The sequence below is a fragment of the Venturia canescens genome, chromosome 3 (assembly GCF_019457755.1).
Source record: "Venturia canescens isolate UGA chromosome 3, ASM1945775v1, whole genome shotgun sequence".
Taxonomy (NCBI): domain Eukaryota; kingdom Metazoa; phylum Arthropoda; class Insecta; order Hymenoptera; family Ichneumonidae; genus Venturia; species Venturia canescens.
In genome coordinates, this window is record NC_057423.1 from 23,662,944 (window position 1) to 23,682,749 (window position 19,806).

A 19,806-nucleotide genomic window follows, 5' to 3' on the forward strand; every position below is an offset into this window, starting at 1 on the left:
AAACTTTGGAAATATATTTCATCGGGGACACGTTTTGAATGACACGAAAATGTCTAGATTCAGAATGCAAAAGCAACATTTAAAAAGGGCCAATTCTGTTGGATATGTTGTGTCTTGAATTTGATGTATCTTTCCTCTTTTCCTTTCTTTTTCCTAACGTTATCAGCCGAAAATCATATCTCGGCCCGCAACACGCATTGCTCCATGCTCTTGAGTTCCCAATGGACGAAACATATTAGAAGACAAGGAGAAAAATCACAAAAGTCCAAGACTAAACCTCTATCGAAATATTTTCAGTACAATTTCGACGAAAAATAGGTCTTTTTTCGTGAAAACCAATGTTATACGCCGAAAATTATAAACAATTCATAGAAATTTAAACTAAAATCTTACAGTCATCTCAACATAAATAAGGATCTTTTGAGAAAAAAGACGTGATATCAAACCATAAACTTCCCCTAGGGAAAAAAAAGGTTGGGACAAGTACATTGATGGTCCCTCGTTTGCTGATAATTCCACCCATAAAAAAAACTTTAAAAAAAATTTTTTTTTAATTGTAAAAAAAATTATTTCATAAAAAAAAATACAGAACAATTCGAAAAAAATTTTACAAATCTTGAAAAAACGTTATATTAAAAAAAAAACTAATCTGCATCTATTTTTTAAAGTGTCAAAAGAATCAAATAACAAGTAAAAAATAATAAACCGAAAAATCGCCCTTGAAATCATTTTGGAAACCGATGCCTCATTCTTCTTATTTGATTCGAACAGCTAAATCAACTGAAAAAAAGTCCATCTAATTTACGTGCGGCATGAAAATTTATTATATTAATTCGAGGCCAAGTATTTTCTAATGAATTGAAAAAAGTTACCATTTGAATTACGTGCAGCATTAAAATTTATGATATCAATCGGTGGACAAGTATTTTATTAGTAAATCCAAATTTTGACATTATTAAATTCTTCTAAGAAGCTTTTAAATCCAAAAAAATCACATGAAAGCTAGTCATTTCTTACTCTATGGTGGCAGAGACTTATAAGAAAATCGATTCTTCTCAGACTTTCAGGATCCTCCGGTATTATTCACAAAATTCGACGTCGATTGGATCGATACAAATTATGTTTAAATATGTGTTAAAAGTACTTGTCCGGCCCATCACTATTCATTCAATAAAGAATCAATCATAAAAAAACGAAATGGCACGGCAGAATCTCGTTAAAAGTTTGTTGAAATTTAATGTTCTTAATATTAGTATAGGTTAGTTCTTATTCCGAATGGAACTCGTTCGCTGGAAGAATAAGTGGGAAGTAAAAATTGCCGTCATCGAATGTAAACTGCAGAGTTATTTTGGAAGCTTGAACATATACATTATGTACAATTTTTTTCATTTATCGATGCACAATAATATCCCTTCTATATTGCAGAATAATTTGTTTCCTTTTTTTATTAAATTAGTGCAATTAAGTAAAAATTACTTGAAGATAATTCTCTCAATTCCCTCTGCATGAATACTTGTGATCCATCAGTTCTAGACAAGCCCTGACTTTTATTTGGATAAACAATTTAAACGGAAAGTGATGGGCCGGACAAGTACTTTTAACACATATTTAAACATAATTTGTATCGATCCAATCGACGTCGAATTTTGTGAATAATACCGGAGGATCCTGAAAGTCTGAGAAGAATCGATTTTCTTATAAGTCTCTGCCACCATAGAGTAAGAAATGACTAGCTTTCATGTGATTTTTTTGGATTTAAAAGCTTCTTAGAAGAATTTAATAATGTCAAAATTTGGATTTACTAATAAAATACTTGTCCACCGATTGATATCATAAATTTTAATGCTGCACGTAATTCAAATGGTAACTTTTTTCAATTCATTAGAAAATACTTGGCCTCGAATTAATATAATAAATTTTAATGCCGCACGTAAATTAGATGGACTTTTTTTCAGTTGATTTAGCTGTTCGAATCAAATAAGAAGAATGAGGCATCGGTTTCCAAAATGATTTCAAGGGCGATTTTTCGGTTTATTATTTTTTACTTGTTATTTGATTCTTTTGACACTTTAAAAAATAGATGCAGATTAGTTTTTTTTTTAATATAACGTTTTTTCAAGATTTGTAAAATTTTTTTCGAATTGTTCTGTATTTTTTTTTATGAAATAATTTTTTTTACAATTAAAAAAAAATTTTTTTTAAAGTTTTTTTTATGGGTGGAATTATCAGCAAACGAGGGACCATCAATGTACTTGTCCCAACCTTTTTTTTCCCTAGGTGGATTATTATCCCGATAATGTAACAACACGGTATACCACACATCTACCGCAGCGTATGTCTCTTCACGGTAGTTGGGCTGTTTCATTAGCTGAGATCCATATACCCGCAACCATTTTACACGTGCCTACCGATGGCAAGCGGTACTTTCTGAATATGACAACGGAGCAAGCGGTTGGTATCTCAACGAAGTACGTACCTGTCGAGGGCGCGCGAAACCTCCTGAGTGTGACAACGAGGCAGCCTGCTGGTACCCCGGTGAAGTACGTGCCTATCGAGCGCGAGTTGGCGGCCGGTGTTTCAACGGCGTTTGCTTTTAAGGAAGATAACGCCTGTGTGCCGCCCGACGTATACCATAGGATAGGGACATTGCTCGAGGCTATTAACGAAATACCTTATGTCACGGGCCATTTGAAATTCAAGTACGCCCGCAACGGGTATGTGACGGTGAAGCGCGTCTGCGAATCCTGTAAGAACCTGGAGCATGCCTTTTTTTTCTCCGACGTACTGAGCAAGGTTTTAGGGTTCACCGAAACAGGAGGCGTAGTAAGTACCCCGTGGAGGATACACTGCTCAGAGGCCTGCCAATTTAGCCAACGGGACCCCGAACATGATGTACGTTTATACCGATATCTGTGAACCCTATATTACCGGTGATGTTCGCACACCATTGCTACGTATTGTGCCTGTTGCTATCGCCGATACCCATAATTACGGATCTGTGAGGATAAGAAGTTTCTCGCCACCGCGTTATATTCCCTTACTACATACTAGTTTTCAAACAATAACCATTGATATAAGGGATGAGTTTGGCGAGCCAATACCATTCGAGCACGGGACGCTGACGGTGACGCTACAGTTCAAACGTATAGACTGACCTGGGTGTATCTACAATGGATTACTATGACGAGTACTTCGACATGCAAACGGGGAGTGGGGCTCGAACTGGCTATGGCGGTATCAGCCATGTGTATATCGGCTCACCAAACCAGCGAGATCATGGTATTGGAAGTTTTTTAGGGGGTCTCTTTCGACGTATCATACCTCTCTTGAAACAGGGGCCTCGGACTGTTGGTAGAGAGGCGCTTCGCTTGGGGATTAACATGGCCTCTGATGTCGTTAAGTCCGGCATACAACCGAGAGAAGCGTTTCAAACGCGCCTGCGCGAATCAGGACAAAACCTGAGGCGTAAAGCTGAGGAAAAAATTACATCGCTCATGAAGGGCTCCGGCTATAAAGGCAGCAAAATTAATAAACTGATGCATTCTGCTGCGGGGAGCGTATCACGGCGCAACTCTGTGAAAAGAAAGGCAGTGCAATCACGAAAACGTTCAAGCGGCGGTGGCGCGAGAACGAAGTGTGTTAAGAAGAGGAAGAAGGCTGTGAGAGGTAGAAGATCATCGGCTAAACCACGCGTCACGAGACGTAACAAGAAACCAAGAACAGTGACGGATATTTTTGCTTAAACTGCGCTCTGAAAAATGGCGTTCCTACACGTGCACTCGTGCGAGTGTCCTAAGTCGGAGCTTGAATTATTTTCATTACCGCCAACCCAGACAACGATCGAGAGGACACACTCTGCATACTACAAACCAATCTCATCGCTGACGGATGATTCACCGATAGAATTTGTCGTCCCAGGCCAGGGGGGTGAGTACATTGATCTCGCGCATACAATGCTAATTGTTAGCACCTATAATTATCCACAGAAATTTCAGAGTTTGCAGGTATCTGCTGCGATTCAATGTATCTCCGCAATGAGTTTGGAAGACAGCAATTTCAAATCCATCCACAAATGAGCAACTGAGGACTTTTGTAATGAATTTTTCACTTCATATTTATGTTACGGTGAGAGTCAAAAAATAAAATGAATGGCACAGTATATAAATTTTATAGTTTGCAGATTTTTGCTGTATTTCAATTATCCAAATCTATAGTATTACAGTGAAAAGTTGTTAGAACTCATGTTGTTACATTAAAATGACATAGCGCACATAACATTCAAAAATTCTGTAGGTTTCCATAATGTTGGTAGGCATTATACTTAATTGCATCCAAAACTGAGCAACTGTAGACTTATCATAATGAATGTTTTCACCAATAATTCCACATTTGCAGTTTGCGGAGTAGGAATACTCAACATACACGTTATTTCATAAGTATTGTTGTCAAAATTTGTGTTTGCCTACCGCATTCCAAAGATTCAACTTTTCATATTATCAGCAAAAAAAAAAGCATCCAAAGACTTTTTGGAACAAGTTTCAAAATTTATTACTCGACAGACCAGGTGGAAAAAGAATAATTACCCTTATATCAAGACCAGAAACTGTTTTGAGAATCTGATGTACAAAATGTTCGATTGATGATCATAGTCGGAAACCTCTTAAATCACGTTACCACAATCAGCATGAAGAAATAGTAGAAAATCATAGGACACATATTAGGCAACCAATTAATAATATGTATCCATCCACTGCCAACCGATAGAGTCAAAAAAAGGATCGGAAAGAGCAGAGCCAAACTCAATAGGAAGCAAAATATGGGAATATTCGAAAATAATGATGACACAAGAAATAAATTAGAAAATATTTATTTGATTGGAGTTTCTCACATTATACACTAACAGTTCCGTGTGTTCTTGTTTTATTTTATCAACCATAATATTTCAGATCGCAAAAAGAAAATTTGACGTTATAGGTTGACGAACATTTTTCCTTACAACTTCCAGACCTATTTTTGATAAACTGATTTGCCGTATTTATATTATTCACTAACTATGCGAACGTTTGTTACATTTGTCCCGCACTTCGTAACGTCAAACCCCGGCTGGTTCGTTACCACACAGCTATCAAAGGGAACTCGTATATATAACCTACATTATTACACATGATATACCATCCATAAAAAAAACTTAGAAACCGATGCCTCTTTCTTCTTATTTGATTCGAACAGCTAAATCAATTGAAAAAAAATTCATCTTATTTACGTGCAGCATTAAAATTTATTATATCAATTCGAGGCCAAGTATTTTCTAATGAATTAAAATAAGTTACCACTTGAATTACGTGCAGCACTAAAATTTGTGATATCAATCGGTGGACAAGTATTTTATTAGTAACTTCAAAGTTGAACATTATGGAATTGTTCTAAGAAGCTTTTAAATCCAAAAATATCACATGCAAGCTAATCATTTCTTGCTCTATGGTGGCAGAGACTTATAAGAAAATCGATTCTTTTCAGACTTTCAGGAGCTTCTGATATTATTCACAATATTCGACGTCGATTGGATCGTTACAAATTATGTTTAAATATGAGTTAAAAGTACTTGTCCGGCCCATCACTATTTATTGAAATAAAAATTAATCATAAAAAAACGAAATTGTACGGCAGAATCCGGTTAAAAATGTATTGAAATGCGATTTATTATTAGTTTAATGTTCTTAATAATAGTATAGGTTAGTTATACCGAATGAAATTCGTTCGCTGGAAGAAGTGAGAAGTAAAAATTGCCGTCATTCCAATACAAACTGGGGAGTTATTTTTGTAAACTTGAACATATTTAATGTGCATAATGTTTTTTATTTATCGATGCACAAATACATCCCTTGTATAGTACAGGACAATTCGTTTCCATTCTTATTAAATTAGTGCACTTGAGGGAAAATTACTTGAAGATAACTCTCTAAATTCCCTCTGCATGAATATTTGTGCTCCATCAGTTCTAGAAAAGCCCTGATTTTTATTTGAATAAACAATTTTAATGGAAAGTGATGGGCCGGACAAGTACTTTTAACTCATATTTAAACATAATTTGTAACGATCCAATCGACGTCGAATATTGTGAATAATATCAGAAGCTCCTGAAAGTCTGAAAAGAATCGATTTTCTTATAAGTCTCTGCCACCATAGAGCAAGAAATGATTAGCTTGCATGTGATATTTTTGGATTTAAAAGCTTCTTAGAACAATTCCATAATGTTCAACTTTGAAGTTACTAATAAAATACTTGTCCACCGATTGATATCACAAATTTTAGTGCTGCACGTAATTCAAGTGGTAACTTATTTTAATTCATTAGAAAATACTTGGCCTCGAATTGATATAATAAATTTTAATGCTGCACGTAAATAAGATGAATTTTTTTTCAATTGATTTAGCTGTTCGAATCAAATAAGAAGAAAGAGGCATCGGTTTCTAAGTTTTTTTTATGGATGGAATTATCAGCAAACACGACACCATCAATGTACTTGTCCCAACCTTTTTTTCCCTAGGGGAAGTTTATGATTTGATATCACGTCTTTTTTCTCGAAAGTTCCTTATTTATGTTTTGACGACTATATAATTTTAATTTTAATTTCTATGAATTATTTACGATTTAATGCTTGTAACATTGGTTTCCACGAAAAAAGACTTATTTTTCAACAAAATTGTACTGGAAATATTTCGTCACAGGTCTATCCTTGGACTTTGGCGATTTTTTTCCTTGTACTCTAATATGTTTTGTCAATTAGGAACCCAAGAGCATAGTGGAAAGCAGGTTGGAGGCCGAGATATGATTTTGGCTTGTAACATCCGATTCGTCGAAAAAAGACTGATAACGCACAATCAGTATACTAGTGAAGAGTATTATACATGAATGCTGTAGGATTGCAATATATTTGATATTTTCTTACGGTTCGAAATCATTTTCGTTGTGTGACTTAAGAAGTTTTGTTTACATTCTTTGTGGTGTAATAAGAAAACGGGCGATCATCAATGTAATTGTCCAATTTTTTTTTCTCTGAGTGAGGATTTTTACGGCTTGATATCAAATCTTTTTTCTATGGCAGTTCTAAACGACAAAAAATATTCTTAAATAAGATTTTCTAAAGTTAACCAATGTTTCTATTGTGATATTTAAAAATAAGTTCTCCTATGATTTTCTTTAAGTTTTGTACAATTTATAACAGTTTGATATTCTTCGAATGTTTCAAGTGATACCCTCAATTTTTCAACTATTTCGAATGTGTCCATAATTTTGTGGGATTAAAATCATATTCCGTAAGGTTTTTCAATATTTTGTATCATTGTGGAATTTTCCCTCGTCATTTATAAATTTTGTTTTCAATAGTTTTGATGAAATCATTGTGAATAAAGAAAATATAAAGATTTTTCAATGAAATGAATTTTTTGATTGATTTTCTTTAAAATTGGATAGAAGGAGAAAGAAAAAAATATATACAATGTTCACCAAGTCAACCAGAATTCGCAATTTTCACATATGTTTATTGAATTCTAATGCTACCAATTTTTATTTCATTTAAAAACGTGTTTCCAAGGACTTTTTGAAGCAATCTTTTTCATTCGTATTATCATACCCAGAGATAAAAGTTGACACACCCACGTCGATGCACAAAATTTTTAAACTCTGCATGTAGCCACCAAGGTTCAACCAGACAAAAGATAAACTATGAAGTGCGTCAAGACCAACAGAATTGCTTATTTATTAATATGTCCATTGCATTTTGAAAACATAACTTCTTATGTCATTCATAAATAGGCCATCGCTGACTTCTTGTATCATTTATCATTATTTTGAGTTATTTATTACTAGTAATCCATATCGTAATTCTATAATTCTTCTACAATTTTTATTAATTGTAAGTATCCATATTTCATAATCAAAAATAGGAAGTGCTAATACCTAGCGTGCATGTCAATACACAGAATTTTCAAAGTTTGCAAGTATCCGCTGCAATTTATTCATCTAAATTTTGATACAGAAAGAAAAAATTGCCACCGATTCATAAAATTCATTATGCCAAAACTAAAAGGAAAAAAGACAGCGCACTTCAAAGTGAACAGAACTCAAAATTGTTTCATGTATCTTCGTTTATATATTGCAGTCGGAACCAAAAAGTGAAAAGATTGGCACACCTACGCTTCACAGAAATATCAAAGTTTATAGATATTTGCTGCATACCAGTAATACAAACTTTGGTGCTATGGGGCAAACCACTTCAAAATTCCATGAACCACATTCTTGAAACTTATTATGTCACATTCAAGAAAAAAAGTGACAGATACGCTGCATGTTGAAGCAAGCAAAATGCTGTATTTCTGTATGTCTCCATGGTTATACGCAGACAAAATATTTGATCACATCCAAAAATTATCAGGCGTAGACTTACACACATGAATTTTTCAACCCATGATGCCAATCGCAAACATGGTCTGGAAATACTCAACATACATGTCGCTTCATGACTTTGTCGCACTTTAGAGGTGTTCATTGCATTTCGAAGATACGAATTTTGATATCATGAAAATTAACCACCCAATGCGTTATTAAAATAAATTTCCAAATTCATTATGCTATAACTCAAGTGAATATATCTATGCACTTACATGGCCCAAAGATTTTTCTAAAACTCGGGTGTATGAACAAGCAATCATGAAAACTTTTTGTTATGAATTTTCCAATTTATTGAAATCAATATGAGGGAATAGAAATACGAAAGTCACTCGAATTAAATTGATATGGATATACTGTAAGCTAAGGAGGTGGGAAAATTAAAGGGGCCGGTGAACACAGCCAAACGAAATGAAAGAAAATATGACAACAATACAATGAATTAGACACTTACTTCACCAAAGTTTTTCAAACTTTATTTGCATTCATTTACATACAACCACGCAAATTTTTTCTATAATGTAATTACACAACATAAATTTTCTGTTTTTAAAGAACGTTTGAGAGGTTATAACGAGCGAAAGTTCTTTTTTCTCACATAACTCCCGTTGAAAATGTTTAAAGAACCAGAACCAGGATTGCAACAAAATTATGTCATAAATAAACGTAAAATCAAAGAATTTGTACAAGGAGAAATTTCCCAATACTAATATATGTCCTATATAACAAATACTCGCGAACCGATTGCGATGAGGGTAAACTAACCCACATGGTTTTCACAAAACTTACATAACATTTTTTTTTATAGTCATATAAGAATTTTGAATACAGCTCGCACTGTTTCTCCGAAATTTTATCATTTAGATCGCTGTTGCTATTAATTTGATCATGCCATCAAAAACTGACAGATGGTTGAACAATATATCACGCCAAAGTCACTATATATCTGTTTTTCGTAATACACTGCATGTATGACACCACATACCACTACTTTGAATAAAATAAATACATTTTGAACACTTGATTAGATGAAAAATATTTTTTTTTCACGCCGCACTTCGTAATGTCGGAAATCCGATTATTATAACATCAAAAGCTGACAGCTGACTGATGGGATTGTATATATAGGTATATATTCATAAACTTTATTCCGCTGGAACGGTACAGCGAGTATCCTGACCAATCACAACTCATTATTTCTGTAGCCGGGATCCCGGGACTCGAGCTTCCATAGAAATGGGTTATAGCTGGCATCAAGAGGCCTTTGATGGTGTTCTGTACAGACACGGCAAATCCTTAAATGAGTTAGTAACTTTTGCATAATCTTGAGCCTGTGCAAAGTTTTTTCTCAGCATTCACGCTACTGATCGTGTTGGTTTTGTGCTCATTCGAAAGGGATTTTGAAAATTAGTCTCCAAACCAATTTTTGATTTATAAAAAATCTCCTGAGCTCTGCAATTTTAGAAAATGACATGCCAGTTTTACCCCCTCCACCGCGAATCGTTTTATTCAGAGAAAGTATACTCGGCGAGCCTCGGGCCAGCAGACGACAGGGCTGTCAATGTACTTGTCCCGAGACTCTACCGAGTCTCTTGATAATCACGCAACTGATATATTTACACTGGACAATATTCGGTGCACTCTGGTTTAATTGAAAGATTATCTCAGTTGACACTTATTTCCAATCGAACGAAATAATGAAATCTTGAAAAGTTTCGTTGACATATGCATCGCGCATTTTTTTTATACTTTTTATTTTCACACACAGATCACAGTCTACATTTACGCGGCCGCTTTTATAGCGGTTTAGTATACCACAAATTTTAATAAAATAAATATTAATATGCACTTCGTTACATGACGCGAAAATCATTTTTATTTTCCCGCACGCACTTAATAACATCATAACCACAAACGTCAACATGACGTGAAACTTCGGCTGGTGACTTTCGAGTACTTTCGAGCTCTCGACCTCCGAACTCTTCAGCTTTCCGCCAAACTTCCTTGCTCTTTTTCTTGAATGTCATTGGCCTAAAAATTCTCTCACCTTTCATTGGTTGCAACAAAATTTCTCTCACCAGGGATTGGTGATTATGGAGGCCAAGGGGCCTATGTTTGTAGCGGTTGGAGTACGCGTATACAGATGCGTCAAATCCTGAATGTGTTAGTAACTTTTGCATAATCTTAAGCCCGTGCAAAGTTTTTTCTCAGAAATTACGACACCGAGCATGCTGAATTTGGGCTCATTCGACAGAGAACTTCTTAATTAGCTAAAAGTTCAATTTTCAAAGCCGTACATAACTCATGAGCTTCGCAATTAAAGAAAATCACAGGCGAATTTTACCCCCACCACCGCGAATCGTTTTATTCAGAGAAAGTATATATGTACTTGTCCCGAGACTCTACCGAGTCTCTTGATATTCAAGTTTTTTATACAATTTTCCCCAGTTTCTAGTTTATTGCATACAGAATATATAGATCTTTTTATTTGTGTACAGTTTAAGATGAATCATGCATATGTAAATCATTCAGAAAACTATTTTTTGACGTTTTTATTGCTATTTTTAGTTATTTTTAATGATCTTCGACCGAAGTATGTATGATCGCGACTACTAGCTACTGGATTCAGATTGAGCTGCTCGAAATTCGTAAAGAACAATTTTAAAGATTCGTAAAGAACCGTAAAGATTCGTAAAGAACATTTCGTAAAGAACAAATTCGTAAAGAACAATTTTAGGCGGTTTTTTCCATGGAAGCAAAATTTTGGAGAGGTACGAGTTAAAATAGACGCCCGGTTTCAGTTTCAGCGCATCAAAATACAAAAGGAGCGTACTCGATTTAGATCAATAAAACTCTTCTTCTACCCATGGTAGCGATTTTGACCCATTTTAAGAGATTTTTCCGTTACTCAAAATTTTGCGGGTATATCAGCCGATCTGACTCCAGATTCAGATTCAGCGCATCAAATTACATAAAAAAACACCTCCGAATAAGGTTGAAGACAACTTTTATCATACTTTAAACAGCAACTTTCCATCATTTTTGCGGTTTTTTGAAATTTACTAAAAATTTTGGGGGTGTATCAGTGATTGTAACCCTCGATTTAGATTCAGTGCGTCAAATTACATAAAAAACACCCCCGCATAAGACGAAGGGAACTTTTATTATGCTCTTAACAGCGATTTTTCGCAATTTTTGCGGTTTTTTGGAATTTACTCAAAATTTTGGAGGTATATTGGCCAATCTGACCCCGGATTTGGATTCAGCGGGCCAAAATACGTAGAGATTGATGGGTCCGGTTCTAGGTACTTACCACTTTTTTTTGTGTGCCGGTGTTATTTGTATCCCTGTGCACGATTTTACCGACACCGTCTTGCCTTAGGTCTCGCGAGGTTTCTGACTTATCGACAGGAACGTGTGGTGGGTTGACGTCCCGATCGCAATGATATAGTAGCGCGTCACTCGTACGATTTCGTGACGGCTGATCGATGTAGGTGCTCGCAATATGGCCGCGCTCGGCAGTTCTGATGTGTGAATGCGTTAGCAATTACTTTGGTGTGAACGCAAAGTGAATTAAATGTAAATTTAGAATGACGCTTTGTTTTGTAAGTGTTTCTTAAATCGACTTAGTTATATGTTTTCTCGCTCTCGGATTCTGTGTTCGGAAGTTGACCAGTGATATCAGTGATGAATTTCACCGTCTATAATTTCTAGTATTTCTTTGTCTTATAAGCTAATTTTCTGTCTCACTTCGATCTCGTGATTATCCACACTTACATGTGTTTAGTTTTTGTTTCCACCGCGTGGTGTGTAATGTCGCGTAATTTGCCAAATTTCATGACAGCTATTCGATGTGCTTGTTAACAATATGGCCGCGCTTGACAGTGTTGATGTGTGAATCTTTTACGAATTAGTTCCGTGACAACGCAAAATAAATTATAAATTTCTTTGCGAATATTTCTTAAATTAACTGTTTCATGTGTATTGTTATACGGTGCTGGATAGTGAGCAGTGATACCGATCACAAGTTTTTCATTCTGAGTTCCCGTGCTTATTTTCCCGAATCCAGGTTTTCCGTGTAATTATTGGGTATCAATCCAAAATCTCCTTCCCTTCATATTTCCATAAATTCTTCGATCTTATGTAACGCTGCCCTACTCCCTACTTTTGAGCCAGGTTCAGGGTTGCGGTACTGTGACTAGATTGTACTTTTTTTTCATTTGGTTTATAAATCTATTTGATATCCCCTGGCAGGTTTTCCTGGGACAACAGCTACGGAAGCGAAGCAGCCCAGGAACGACCGGTCGACGTAACTACCGCAATTTTTGTTTCACTCCTCCTCATCCACGAATTGTGTGAAATAGCCCTATTTTTAAGGAACAATCTGACTTGGTCGTCTCACAGGAGCTTCTTCACTCAATCTCGGAGGAATCCGGGACTGCCGTGCTCGAGCATGACCAAGTCTGATTTTCTTACCTTGATTTTCACCAAGATCTGGAGGGTATATTGCTTGTCAAAAAGATAAGTAAGAAGAGAGCGACTCGTTTGTTTCTGTCGCTTATATTTCCCTTTACAGCTTGCTCCGTATGTAAGCGATATTTATCAAGAGACTCGGTAGAGTCTCGGGACAAGTACATTGACAGCCCTGTCGTCTGCTGGCCCGAGGCTCGCCGAGTATACTTTCTCTGAATAAAACGATTCGCGGTGGAGGGGGTAAAACTGGCATGTCATTTTCTAAAATTGCAGAGCTCAGGAGATTTTTTATAAATCAAAAATTGGTTTGGAGACTAATTTTCAAAATCCCTTTCAAATGAGCACGAAACCAACACGATCAGTAGCGTGAATGCTGAGAAAAAACTTTGCACAGGCTCAAGATTATGCAAAAGTTACTAACTCATTTAAGGATTTGCCGTGTCTGTACAGAACACCATCAAAGGCCTCTTGATGCCAGCTATAACCCATTTCTATGGAAGCTCGAGTCCTGGGATCCCGGCTACAGAAATAATGAGTTGTGATTGGTCAGGATACTCGCTGTACCGTTCCAGCGGAATAAAGTTTATGAATATATACCTATATATACAATCCCATCAGTCAGTTGTCAGCTTTTGATGTTATAATAATCGGATTTCCGACATTACGAAGTGCGGCGTGAAAAAAAAATATTTTTCATCTAATCAAGTGTTCAATATGTATTTATTTTATTCAAAGTAGTGGTATGTGGTGTTATACATGTAGTGTATTACGAAAACCAGATATATAGTGACTTTGGCGTGATATATTGTTCAACCATCTGTCAGTTTTTGATGGCATGATCAAATTAATAGCAACAGCGATCTAAATGATAAAATTTCGGAGAAACCGTGCGAGCTGTATTCAAAATTCTTATATGACTATAAAAAAAAATGTTATGTAAGTTTTGTGAAAACCATGTGGGTTAGTTTACCCTCATCGCAATCGGTTCGCGAGTATTTGTTATATAGGACATATATTAGTATTGGGAAATTTCTTCTTGTACAAATTCTTTGATTTTACGTTTATTTATGACATAATTTTGTTGCAATCCTGGTTCTGGTTCTTTAAACATTTTCAACGGGAGTTATGTGAGAAAAAAGAACTTTCGCTCATTATAACCTCTCAAACGTTCTTTAAAAACAGAAAATTTATGTTGTGTAATTACATTATAGAAAAAATTTGCGTGGTTGTATGTAAATGAATGCAAATAAAGTTTGAAAAACTTTGGTCAAGTAAGTGTCTAATTCATTGTATTGTTGTCATATTTTCTTTCATTTCGTTTGGCTGTGTTCACCGGCCCCTTTAATTTTTCCACCTCCTTAGCTTACAGTATATCCATATCAATTTAATTCGAGTAACTTTTGTATTTCTATTCCCTCATATTGATTTCAATAAATTGGAAAATTCATAACAAAAAGTTTTCATGATTGCTTGTTCATACACCCGAGTTTTAGAAAAATCTTTGGGCCATGTAAGTGCATAGATATATTCACTTGAGTTATTGCATAATGAATTTGGAAATTTTTTTCAATAAGTCATTGGGTGGTTAATTTTCATGATATCAAAATCGTATCTTCGAAATGCAATGAACACCTCTAAAGTGCGACAAACTCATGAAGCGACATGTATGTTGAGTATTTCCAGACCATGTTTGCGATTGGCATCATGGGTTGAAAAATTCATGTGTGTAAGTCTACGTCTGATAATTTTTGGATGTGATCAAATATTTTGTCTGCGTATAACCATGGAGACATACAGAAAAACAGCATTTTGCTTGCTTCAACATGCAGCGTATCTGTCACTTTTTTTCTTGAATGTGACATAATAAGTTTCAAGAATGTGGTTCATGGAATTTTGAAGTGGTTTGCCCCATAGCACCAAAGTTTGTATTACTGGTATGCAGCAAATATCTATGAACTTTGATATTTCTGTGAAGCGTAGGTGTGCCAATCTTTTCACTTTTTGGTTCCGACTGCAATATATAAACGAAGATACATGAAACAATTTTGAGTTCTGTTCACTTTGAAGTGCGCTGTCTTTTTTCCTTTTAGTTTTGGCATAATGAATTTTATGAATCGGTGGCAATTTTTTCTTTCTGTATCAAGAGACTCGGTAGAGTCTCGGGACAAGTACATTGACAGCTCTGTCGTCTGCTAGCCTGAGGCTCTCGCCGAGACTATATTTTCTCTGAATAAAACGATTCGCCGTGGTGGGGGTAAAATTGGCATGCGATTTTCTTTAATTACGAAACTCATGAGTTCTGTACGGCTTTGAAAATTGAACTTTCAGCTAATTGAGAAGTTCTCTGTCGAATGAGCCCAAAATCAGCATAATCGGTGTCGTAATTGCTGAGAAAAAACTTTGCACGGGCTTAAGATTATGCAAAAGTTACTAACACATTGGGGATTCGACGTATCTGTATACGTGTACTCTGACCGCTACAAGCATAGGCTCCTTGGCCCCCATGATCACCAATCCCCGGTGAGAATATTCTTGTTCCAACCAATGAGCAATGAAAAAAATCCTAGGCCAATTACATCAAAGTTTGAAATGGCATGCGCAAGCATATAGCATGTGCATTTCAGTACTGACTATGAATGTACAATATATATGACGTCAACTTCAGAACGTAGCACACGGCGCAGCACAGCTGGTAACAGCAGTCATAAATCAATCGATATACATATTGTAACGGTACGACGGCGACAGAACACCCCGTTACGCGTGAATTCGAGCTTCTTATGAATAAAAGGAGCAGGTATGAAAGAAAAACAAGAGTCAACTCAAAGTAATGTCAAAATAAACCAAAAAAAACTTTTATTCAATGTTTGTTTGTTGTTTTCGATGTCTTGTTTGGGTAAAAAATCTCAGCACCTTTCCTTTTGAAGTCTTTCCAAATTAATAGTTCGCAAATAGGTCTGCCTCGTATAATAATTTAACAAAATGAAAGAATTGATTTCTAGTTCGCAATTACCTTTAGTATAAATGTCGCAAAATAATTTGACCGCATTGATGTTTTTTATTCATTCGCAAAAAGGTTCGCCATAAATTTAATTTGATCCTCATCAATCGCTCTTGATAATTTATGTTTCGCCAATAGATTCTAAATGATTTCTAAAATAATTCTTAGATTCGCAAAATAATTTTCTATTAATTTCTTTTACCGCAAATGATTCTAAGTCTGCACACTATCAGATGTCTCGCAATATAACTCGATCAGGGTTTCGCAAATGAATATCATAATATTTCAGTCTTTCGCATAGTGACTTGAACAATAATTTATATTTCACACAATAATTTATATTTCACAAGATAATTTAGTGTTTCGCAAAATGACTTAATGTTCGCAAATGAAATGTGATGTTTCGCAAAATGATTTAGTGTTTCGTAAATGATTTAGTGTTTCGCAAATACAATTTATATTTCCTAAATGACTTAGTGTTTCGAGAATAAAATTTAGTGTTTCGAAAATAAAATTTAGTGTTTCGCAAAATGATTCGATAGTTCTGATTGATTCGCAAATTAATTTGGATTCGTAAAAAATGTTTGTTCAATAACTTTTAAATGGACTCTACTTGAGCTCAGGAAGCCAAAAAGAGATTTTTTTTTAAGGATTAGAACCCACCCAGGAATCTTCAGACAGAACGAAATCGAACTGTCCCCGCCCTCCTGGCATGAGTGAGAGGAATCCACCAAGAATCTTTTGATCGAACGAAGCCGAACGATCACCTCCCTCTTGGCAGACAAGGAATAGGTAATCTAGCCAGAAATCTTCAGACGGAACGAAATCGAACCATCCCCGCCCTCCTGACTAGATCGGTGCCCCACACTGACAATCCTGAACCCAAACGAAATCGAATGGGGCCCACCCTGTCAGCATGAGTCGGTGGTATATGATTAAGGGTGCTTCCTGAGCGATATTTCTTTTTTATGCGTAAAGCGGGCTCTGGTTTCCTAGGCCAGAGTCGGCTAGTTTGCGTAATGCGGATCCGAGTTGCGAGTCTCGAAATCGGCTAGTGACAGCGGGTCTAGCGTGATGAGGACTAGACTGGCTCCTGAGATCAGTTTCCATGGCCTCTTTATACTCGCGCGAAACAACGACCAACCATCATAATAATTTTGTCGCATTGCGACAATTACGCCCATTCACCAATCAAGTTAATCTCAAACCTTCTTAAATAACCCGATTGGTTAAATTTTGTGTCGTATGTTCTTTGCTATTGGTCGATTGGTTCGAACCAATGCCTTTTTTCGGAGTTTCAGCGACGCGCAAACGCGACACTTCGTTGTGCCAATTATCAGTGAATGATTTCTTAATTCGTTGTTCTTGAAAGTTTCGCATTGGTCGGATCTTTTGATTGGCGAATGTGTGCTTGTTCTCTGAAGCGCGCGAAGTACATTTGAATTTGAATTTACCCGAGTTGTTTGATATTGTAAAATTTCTTCAATTTGTAAGTGCTTTTACTGTGAGATTTCCACCTTCCTAATTTTCCCTAATTCTTTCTTAAGTTTCAAATATTTTCATGTCAGACGATTGAATTTATTTAAGTGAATTTTAACGAGATAGTTAACGTGTATGATCGATGCGAGGTGGGTCGATACGCGAGCCCAGGCGCTGGCGCCTCGATTGATTGATTGTCGCACCGCGCTCTACTTAATCGGTACGTCCGATAACTATTTTATCGACCCGTCTGGATCGTCTCAATATATATATATGAGTACAAACCATGTGTCAGTTTTTGATCGTAATAATAGAGTTTCGACATTACGAAGTGCGTGCGGGATAAATAAAAAAATAATTTTCATCATCTAAAGAAGTGCAGATTACTATTTATGTTGTTATTTGTGATATATTAAACCGGTATCAAAGCGGCCGCTTAAATGTAGTCTGTGATGTGTGTGTGAAAAAGAATATAAAAAATGCGCGATGCATATGTCAACGAAACTTTTCAAGATTTCATTATTTCGTTCGATTGGAAATAAGTGTTAACTGATATAATCCTTCAATTAAACCAGAGTATGAGAAATATTGTCCAGTGCGAATATATCGTCAGTGGCGTGGTTATATGTCAAGGTTGTATATACGAATAAATAGAACTAAAATACACGCAACTGTTAGAATGATATTAGTAACTTTAATTGAATAAATGTTTTCTAATTTACATCTTGTCATATCATTATTTTTAAACATCCCCATATTTTGCTTGATATTCAGTTTGGCTCTGCCCTCTCCAATCCTTGTTTTCACCCCATCAGTTTGCAGCGGATCGATTCATATTATTAATTCGTTCCCTAATATGTGTCCTATGATTTTCTACTCCTTCATGATGATTGTGGTAACATGATTCGAGAGGTTTCTAACCATGATCTTCAATTGCACATTTTATAAATCAGATTTTCAAAAAAAAATCTGGTCTTGGTATAGTGTGTAGTTATTCTAATAAAAAAATTGATTATAAAAGTCTTCAGTTGCTCATTTATGGATAGATTTGAAATTGCTGTTTTCGAAGCTCATTGCGCAGATACATTGAACCGCAGCAGATACCTGCGAACTCTGAAATTTCTCTGGATAAATATATATGCGACGGATCACCCCTTATCTTTGATTATGGTAATATATAATAGAACTTGGTTCGGCAAGCTTTTAAGTGTTCCTTTTCAAATAGTATTGAAGTTTATATGACTGATATACAGCGAATACTTCCAAACTTTGATATTTCTGTGTTACAGCATGTGTGCCAATCATTCAAATCATTTACTCCAACCGTATCATGTAATCTAGAAAATTCATCACAAAAGTCTGCCGCTTTCCTAAATACTTCAATTTTCCTTTTTCTACTCTATTCTGAGTTTTTGAATTTCTAAATTGATTTCTGAATTGTCCTGAAATGGTTTTCCTCCAAAACCAATGCAGGTACCTTAAACGTCTTTGAATTCTGTTGCTCCGCTGAATTAAGTTCGCTTAGTTTTTTTGCTGCTTTGAGTTCTGGCATAATAAATGTTAGAAGTTTTCGGGTACTTTTTTTCAGCAACTATCAAACTGTGGATAATTGGACTTCAGCGGCCACTTGCAAACTTTGGATGATATAAATAGATTAATCAACTTTATCTTTCATTTTGGTTTCATTTTAACAAGAGCGATTCGAAGGAAAATTATTTCCTCGGGAATTACTGTTCCTTAATATTAACACATGCATTAACTTTGTTTTTGATTTGTTTTCGAATAAGCAATTTGAATAAAAAGTGATGGGCCGGACAAGTACGTTTAAGACGTATTTGAACATAATTTGTACCGATCCAATCGAAGTTGAATGTTGTGAATAATACCAGGGGATCCTGAAAATCGGAGGGGAATCGATTCTTTAAAGTATGTACCTTGTTGAAGTAACGAATGACTTTCATGTGAATTTTGAATGATTTCATTTCCATTAATTTTTGAGTAATTTTGATAAAACTTTGTGAGCCCGACAAGGATTCTCAACGCTCATTTGTCGCCGGAGATTATATTTCGAATAACTGATAAATACTTGACCTCGGATTGATATAATATATTTTAGTACTGCACGTAACTTCCGTTATGACTTTTTTTCATTAACTTTTTTCTTGAAAATAATTATCATGAGTTTCAATTAAAGTTTCCGATTTGTTCAATAAATATTCCAAATTATCAATAAAAACTTGGCCTCTAATTGATATCAGACATTTTTATACTGCATGTAACTTGGATAGTACATTTTTCAATTTGTTCAATATTTGTGAATTTTTTTGAAAAATTTTATTTTTCTTTAGAGAATTTTTTTCGATTGTTGTTTATTGTTGAATTTTTTTGAACTTAACAATTTTTCG